This window comes from Pantherophis guttatus, chromosome 8, assembly GCF_059756535.1.
Source record: "Pantherophis guttatus breed Tessera chromosome 8, ASM5975653v1, whole genome shotgun sequence".
Classification (NCBI taxonomy): Eukaryota; Metazoa; Chordata; class Lepidosauria; order Squamata; family Colubridae; genus Pantherophis; species Pantherophis guttatus.
Window position 1 is genome coordinate 24436857 of NC_142070.1, and position 6000 is coordinate 24442856.

The 6000-nt window shown below is 33.7% G+C and overlaps 1 protein-coding gene across 1 annotated transcript in view; it reads right to left on the reverse strand.

The window, feature by feature from the left end:
• The window catches only part of COL25A1 (collagen type XXV alpha 1 chain), a 112686-nt gene extending 106913 nt beyond the window's left edge, over nt 1–5773 (reverse strand). Inside the window, exon 1 of the mRNA XM_087875551.1 lies at nt 5760–5773. The gene's annotated coding sequence lies outside the window, so the exon portion shown is untranslated. The remainder of the gene's footprint in view (nt 1–5759) is intronic.
• Nucleotides 5774–6000: the final 227 nt, after the last annotated feature.

Below are 6000 nucleotides of genomic sequence, written 5' to 3' on the forward strand. Positions count from 1 at the left end.
GAATTATTTTGACATGCAATTTTGTGAACTCATATGCTATATGGAATATTTTGCCTTGGCTTCATATTAACGGGGAAAATCTTTACATTTACAAAATATTCCCAAAGAATCAAAAATAAATCCTTTCCAAATGACAAATAAAACTCAATCTTTATTACTGCCATAGCATACAATAATGTATTACATTATTTGAACACTTTGGCAGAATTTCTATAGTAGTGTTCTGCTTCACAATTCCGGCAATTTAATTGGATTATTGAAAAGACTATAATTTGAAAAACAAAAGTCATTTTCTTTGAAGCAAAAAGTTAATTAAAAGACCCAGTAAGTCTAGAATAATCTATATATTCACTTTATTGTTAATACTGGTTTTCTTTAAAGCCATTTGTAAGAAAATCTGTATAATAAAAAGAATCAAATGGAAATCATAGTTCATTATTTTCAGTACTTTTAATGTATCAGAAGATACAGAAAATACTTTATAAAATCATACACCCCTCTTGTGCACAGTAATTTGCTCAGTAATTTATGAGCAATGCAATTTCTTCCTTTATTACTGTTTGGTAGAAGAGCTGCTTTGGAAAAAAATATTCTTTCTTAAATTCTACCTCTAAAACATTGAAAACATTTTGAATCCTGTTGTTATCACTTGGTTCTCTTATAGCATAGAATTCTCTCTTCATTTATACAGAAACAATTAAACCTAGCATCAAACAAATCATACAATATAAGCAAAACCATGTTAGAATATGACACTATAATTGTAAATCTTAATCTTCTTCATTAGTTAGGGGAGTACTATTTATTCCGAATGAATGAATGAATGAATGAATGAATATCCATTAGAATTCCATAACTACATATTACATTAAAATATTTGGAAAGGTTCGAATTCCTGCCTTTTTCTCACATTTCTTGAAAATATAGTTAAATGTAGCCAATAATGGGAACATAGAAGACTTTTTAGGAGCAGACACTTTTAGATATAGTAAATCAAATTACCATTTATAAATCTTAGTGTCAGTGTTCCGAATAACATACCCATTGAAAGCAGGACTCCAAGGCAGGTAGATTCTTCAAAGAATATCTTTATTGGATACATCATGTCAGCACAGCAAGTGAAAACTAACTCTAAAAATTCCTGTGGTTTTCACCTAATTAAAAGAGCAAAAATTTTTCCCTTCCCAGTGTCATCAGTCACATTGTCCAATGAATAAAAAGGGCAGGCTCCTCTCCTCCTTCCCCAGCCACCTGTTACGATGACTTTGGTTCCTACAGGAAAACTTTTCATTTTTACTGTAGACTGGGCTATCTATTTCCTCCTTCCCTTCCCTCTCTCAGGCAACTATGAGGCAGCACAAGATGGCTTCAGCCAGGTTCACTTCAGAGTTGACCCCTAGCTTACCCAAACTAATCCCAAAATGCTAAAATGATAATGTCTGGTTAGGACTTGAATCAAGATCACCGAGATTTCTCAGAGCTGCAGACAAGATCGTTGTCATCAGTATGACAATCGCCATAAGCAATGACTGCTAGCTATTCAATGTAATCAATTTTTTGGGGGGGAGGGGGCAAATTGTTCAAGGAATGCTTCTTAGAATAAATCCTACTGCAGGTATATTTTCTGCATCTCCCAAGTCTTATCCACAAATGCAAAAGAAAAAATTAAATCAATTTTGTTCTCAATCAATAAATATCTACTATTATAATTTCACAACTAAAATTACATTGAAATATTTGGTAGAGGAGGAAACAATTACTGATCCAAATTACTTGAATATGCAAGTAAAGGCAACCAATAATGGGACTAGGGAGGGACTAGGACTGGGAAAATGGAAGGCTTTTTAGGATCAGAGATTTTATCATTGAAATAAATCTAGGTCAATATACTTTGCAAGAGAAGTGGTTAAAACTTCAATGTAGATTCTGTTAGGTTTACCATAGCAAAATACTGGAAAGCTTATCTATATTTGTCTTTCGCTCAAAATTATTTAGAAGTGTGGCTGAAAAATTAATGTGACCAAAAAAGAGAATTGAAAAACACTTAAATGAAGGATTGTTTTATTCAGATTTGGTCTTAAATCTTTCATAAGCTTTTTCCATCTTAGTTTATAAAGAGAGATTTGGGACTGAAAATACTGAATATTGATGTTTAGAAATCTTGATGTATTTCTCTTTAAAAATTTATACATATCCATGCCCTAGTTTTCCCAAATTTTGTTTTCCTTTGTTTTATTTCTTTCTCTTATTTTAATTAATTTATCGATATGTGACAGGTTCATTAAAAAAAGAAAAGATTAGAGAAAAAGTTTCTGCCATTAACAGAAGACTTTGCCCATCCATCTTTCAATGTAACATTTTTGCAACATCTATCAGTACTTTCAAAGTATCACATATTATGAAACGTTCTTAGTCTAAGCTAGGTTATTGCTATGTTAGTTAAAATGCCCACCAGCAGTTCTCCAGTTTTAGACAGAAGTGATTTCCAAGACCGAGCGTTCATAAAAATACCAGAATACACAAATCCAAAAGATCTGGAAAGTCCTTAAGCAACTACACTAAACTTTAGCAGCTAAAGTTCCTTCATGATGTAAATGTAGAGTTTAACGCCTTATAAAATGCAGCCCTCGTAAGTCCTTGAAGTAAATTATGTTGGCTCCAAAAGGGTTTCCTTACAGAATCCAACCTTCATTATAATTTTTGAATTGTTAGATTATATTAGACATAATTTTAATTTATTATAATTCTAATATATCTTTCATCTAACTCTATTAACTGTCTCTTTCTTTATATATAAATAAATACAGAATTGTTACAGTGTCAATGCATATACAAACATATTTAGATAAATATTGAGCAACATATAATGTCTGATTTAGCATAGTGATCAGTGTCAACATATGGATAAATTTGATTGGATAACCAAATTTAAAGCCATTTTAACCATGGCCATTACTGGAACATCTTGCAGCAAACAATATTTGTTGGCTTAACCTATCTAAAAAAAAAAGTACTGAGAGTAACAGCAGAATCTCGTATATAAGAGACAAAATGATTGCAAATTAGAAAGTGATTTGATAAATAAGAACTTCCTTAGTGTTAGAATAAAAGCTTTAGTATTAGTTCTAAAATGAGCCAATATGTCATAGTTATAGTATCTTGCTTTGTCTTCATATATCCACATAAGCAGCCAAAGATAACAGTTAATACTTGCTTTGATGATAAGGAGCTAAGAGCACAGTTCAATTTAGCTTCTTATAAGGTAAAGGTGAAGGTTCCCCTCACACCTATGTGCTAGTCGTTCCCGATTCAAGGGGGTGGTGCTCATCTCTGTTTCAAAGCCGAAGAGCCAGCGCTGTCCGAAGACGTCTCCGTGGTCATGTGACCAGGATGACTAAACACCAAAGGTGCACGGAATGCTGTTACCTTCCCACCAAAGGTGGTCCCTATTTTTCTACTTGCATTTTTTATGTGCTTTCGAACTGCTAGGTTGACAGAAGCTGGGACAAGTAACGGGAGCTCACCCCGTCATGCGGCACTATGGATTCGAACCGCTAAACTGCCAACCTTTCGATAGACAAGCTCAGCATCTTAACCACTGAGCTACCACGTCCCTTATTTAGCTTCTTATAGGGAAGCTCTAAGAAGAAAAGGATTGGTTGGAAGGGATTGATATCAGTACCAAGGCTTCATTATGTCAGAAATTCTGGGAAGGAGTACTTGCAGAGGAAAAGAGAGGAAAAGGAGAAAATGCCTAAAACTGACTTAGCCATTCAAAATGTCTTTCGAAAATTCTGCTCTACATTTTGGACAGAGAAATCAGATAGTTGATTTCCCAGAATTTTTCAGCATAGGTAAAAACTCCCAACAAATTCTCAAGTGCAATATTATCCCTTCATACTGGTATAAAGATCAATACTGAAATGTCTAAAGGAGAAGTTCTCTCATAAGGGTTTCTCCTGGGAAATATGAAAAACCAGGAGGCTACAGACCAATGGTTATCTCAACTATTGGACAGATGATTTCACAATGAAGGATAAGGTATTAATATATCATAACTATATAAGTGTAAGAATACATTCCACTTCTAAGTGCTTATCAGAAGTTCTCTTGGAAATGTTTTAAAAGATCATTATCTTTCATAAAATTAAATGAAAACTGGAAGAATTGCAGAATTCCTTGCTCTGGCACTAATTTAACACACTGTAGTTCCTTTTTGTTGTTGTTTATATAAAGTTTCTCCATTCAACTACCTCATAATATAAACCAGAGAACACAAACTTTTGCCCACTAATAATGTGAAATGGCTTAACCCCAAGAATATAATCAAGAAGAAATTTTTTATACAAAGAAAGATATTTAATAGAAAACATATTGCTAAAAAAAATCAGAAAAGGTCAGATACTTAAATATCAACATTTAAAAAAATTGAATTCAGGATCCTTTGATTCTGTACTAACATTTTCCCTTTGTTACTTTGTTACTAACCAAGCTTTGTTACTGAGTACAATGGAACTTACACGTCATAATAAATGTTCATATATGATTTTATTCTCAAGGCTGGTGAAGCAGCTGAAGTAGCCATAGCCATGTTTCAACAGTACAGTTATCATCACAAGTCACACCTTATATGAATAATTTTTAACAGTATGGTGTGATCACTTCTTCCTCTGTTCTGTTTTTCTACTAAAAGCTTTACAAATTCTGCACCTTTCTTGAATGTCCTCAAATATGTTCTCTTTCAGATGAGATCACATTTATTTAATTAAGACCTAGGCTTGTGCTATTCTTAAATAAAGCAGACATCACTCTCATGCTTTCAAATAATTAATCAAAGTGGCCAATTTTATCTTAAATAACTAAAGGTTTCCTGGTTTATGGCAGCATTATTAACATATGATTAATAAGCAGTTAATGAAAACCAGCTCTAGTAATACATTTGTTAAGGTACTTTATCTTAGTTCAAAGTTAGGTGACATTGTTTTAAACCATAGTTCAGAGGCATTTATCATTTAGCAATACATTCTTAAAAGTATTATCTCATCAAGCAGCTGATAGAATTCAAAACATATGGGGGCCCATTTGTTCCTTCTGGAAAATAAATATGGCTTACTGTGTCATGTTATTATTGTGCCAGTTAACAGCAATCTAAATGTAGCCCAATTGAGCTTATTTGTCTGCTCCATGGTTTTGTAATAATTATCCTAGTTGGATTTTATGATTGAAAACAATAGAAAGACAAAAGCAACTGTAGGTAATCCTAAAATTCTATAAATATAGGGAAAATGGTTGGGAAGATGGAATTCCAGTGCACTCCAATGTATGCACATACTACTGATTCAAATCCCGGCACTACCAGTTTGCTATTGGGAGCGTGTGGGTGCGCTCCCTCACTTTGCGAGCGCATGGCACTTCTGTGCATGCGCAGAGTGTCTTTGATGATGTCTGGCGACATTCATTCACCCAAACCAGGACAAACTGATAGCAACCCACCCCCGTACTGTACCTGTTGGGGAAAGAAAATGATATGGGATCTTTCAAAAAGAGTTTGAAATTGCAGGGGTGTCAAACTGGCAGCTAGCGGGCCGATGCATCACATGCAGGCCACGCCCATCCAGCTCTGCGAAGGGAAAAATTATCACAATACATTACGTGACGGCAACGTGACATGGTGAGTTTGATACCCGTGTGCTAGTTTTCTACATTATTTTGTTTTCCATTCTCTTTCACTAACAATAATAACATAAGATGATACTTACTTGAGGACCAGGTTGACCCTATGTAGAAAAGAGAGAAAAAAAGAAAGAACAATTTTAAACACCAAACCCATTTAAAAAAAAAAAAGCATAAAGAGTTTTAGTTTTCTAACAAGATGACAATGCAATGATTTTGAGAGTCTATTCAAAAACATTTGGTTGAAATTCCAATTGCAAATTTAATCAAAGGTAAAACATCCCCTACCATAATGACAAAATTATTTCAGCAAATTAAGTTTCTTCT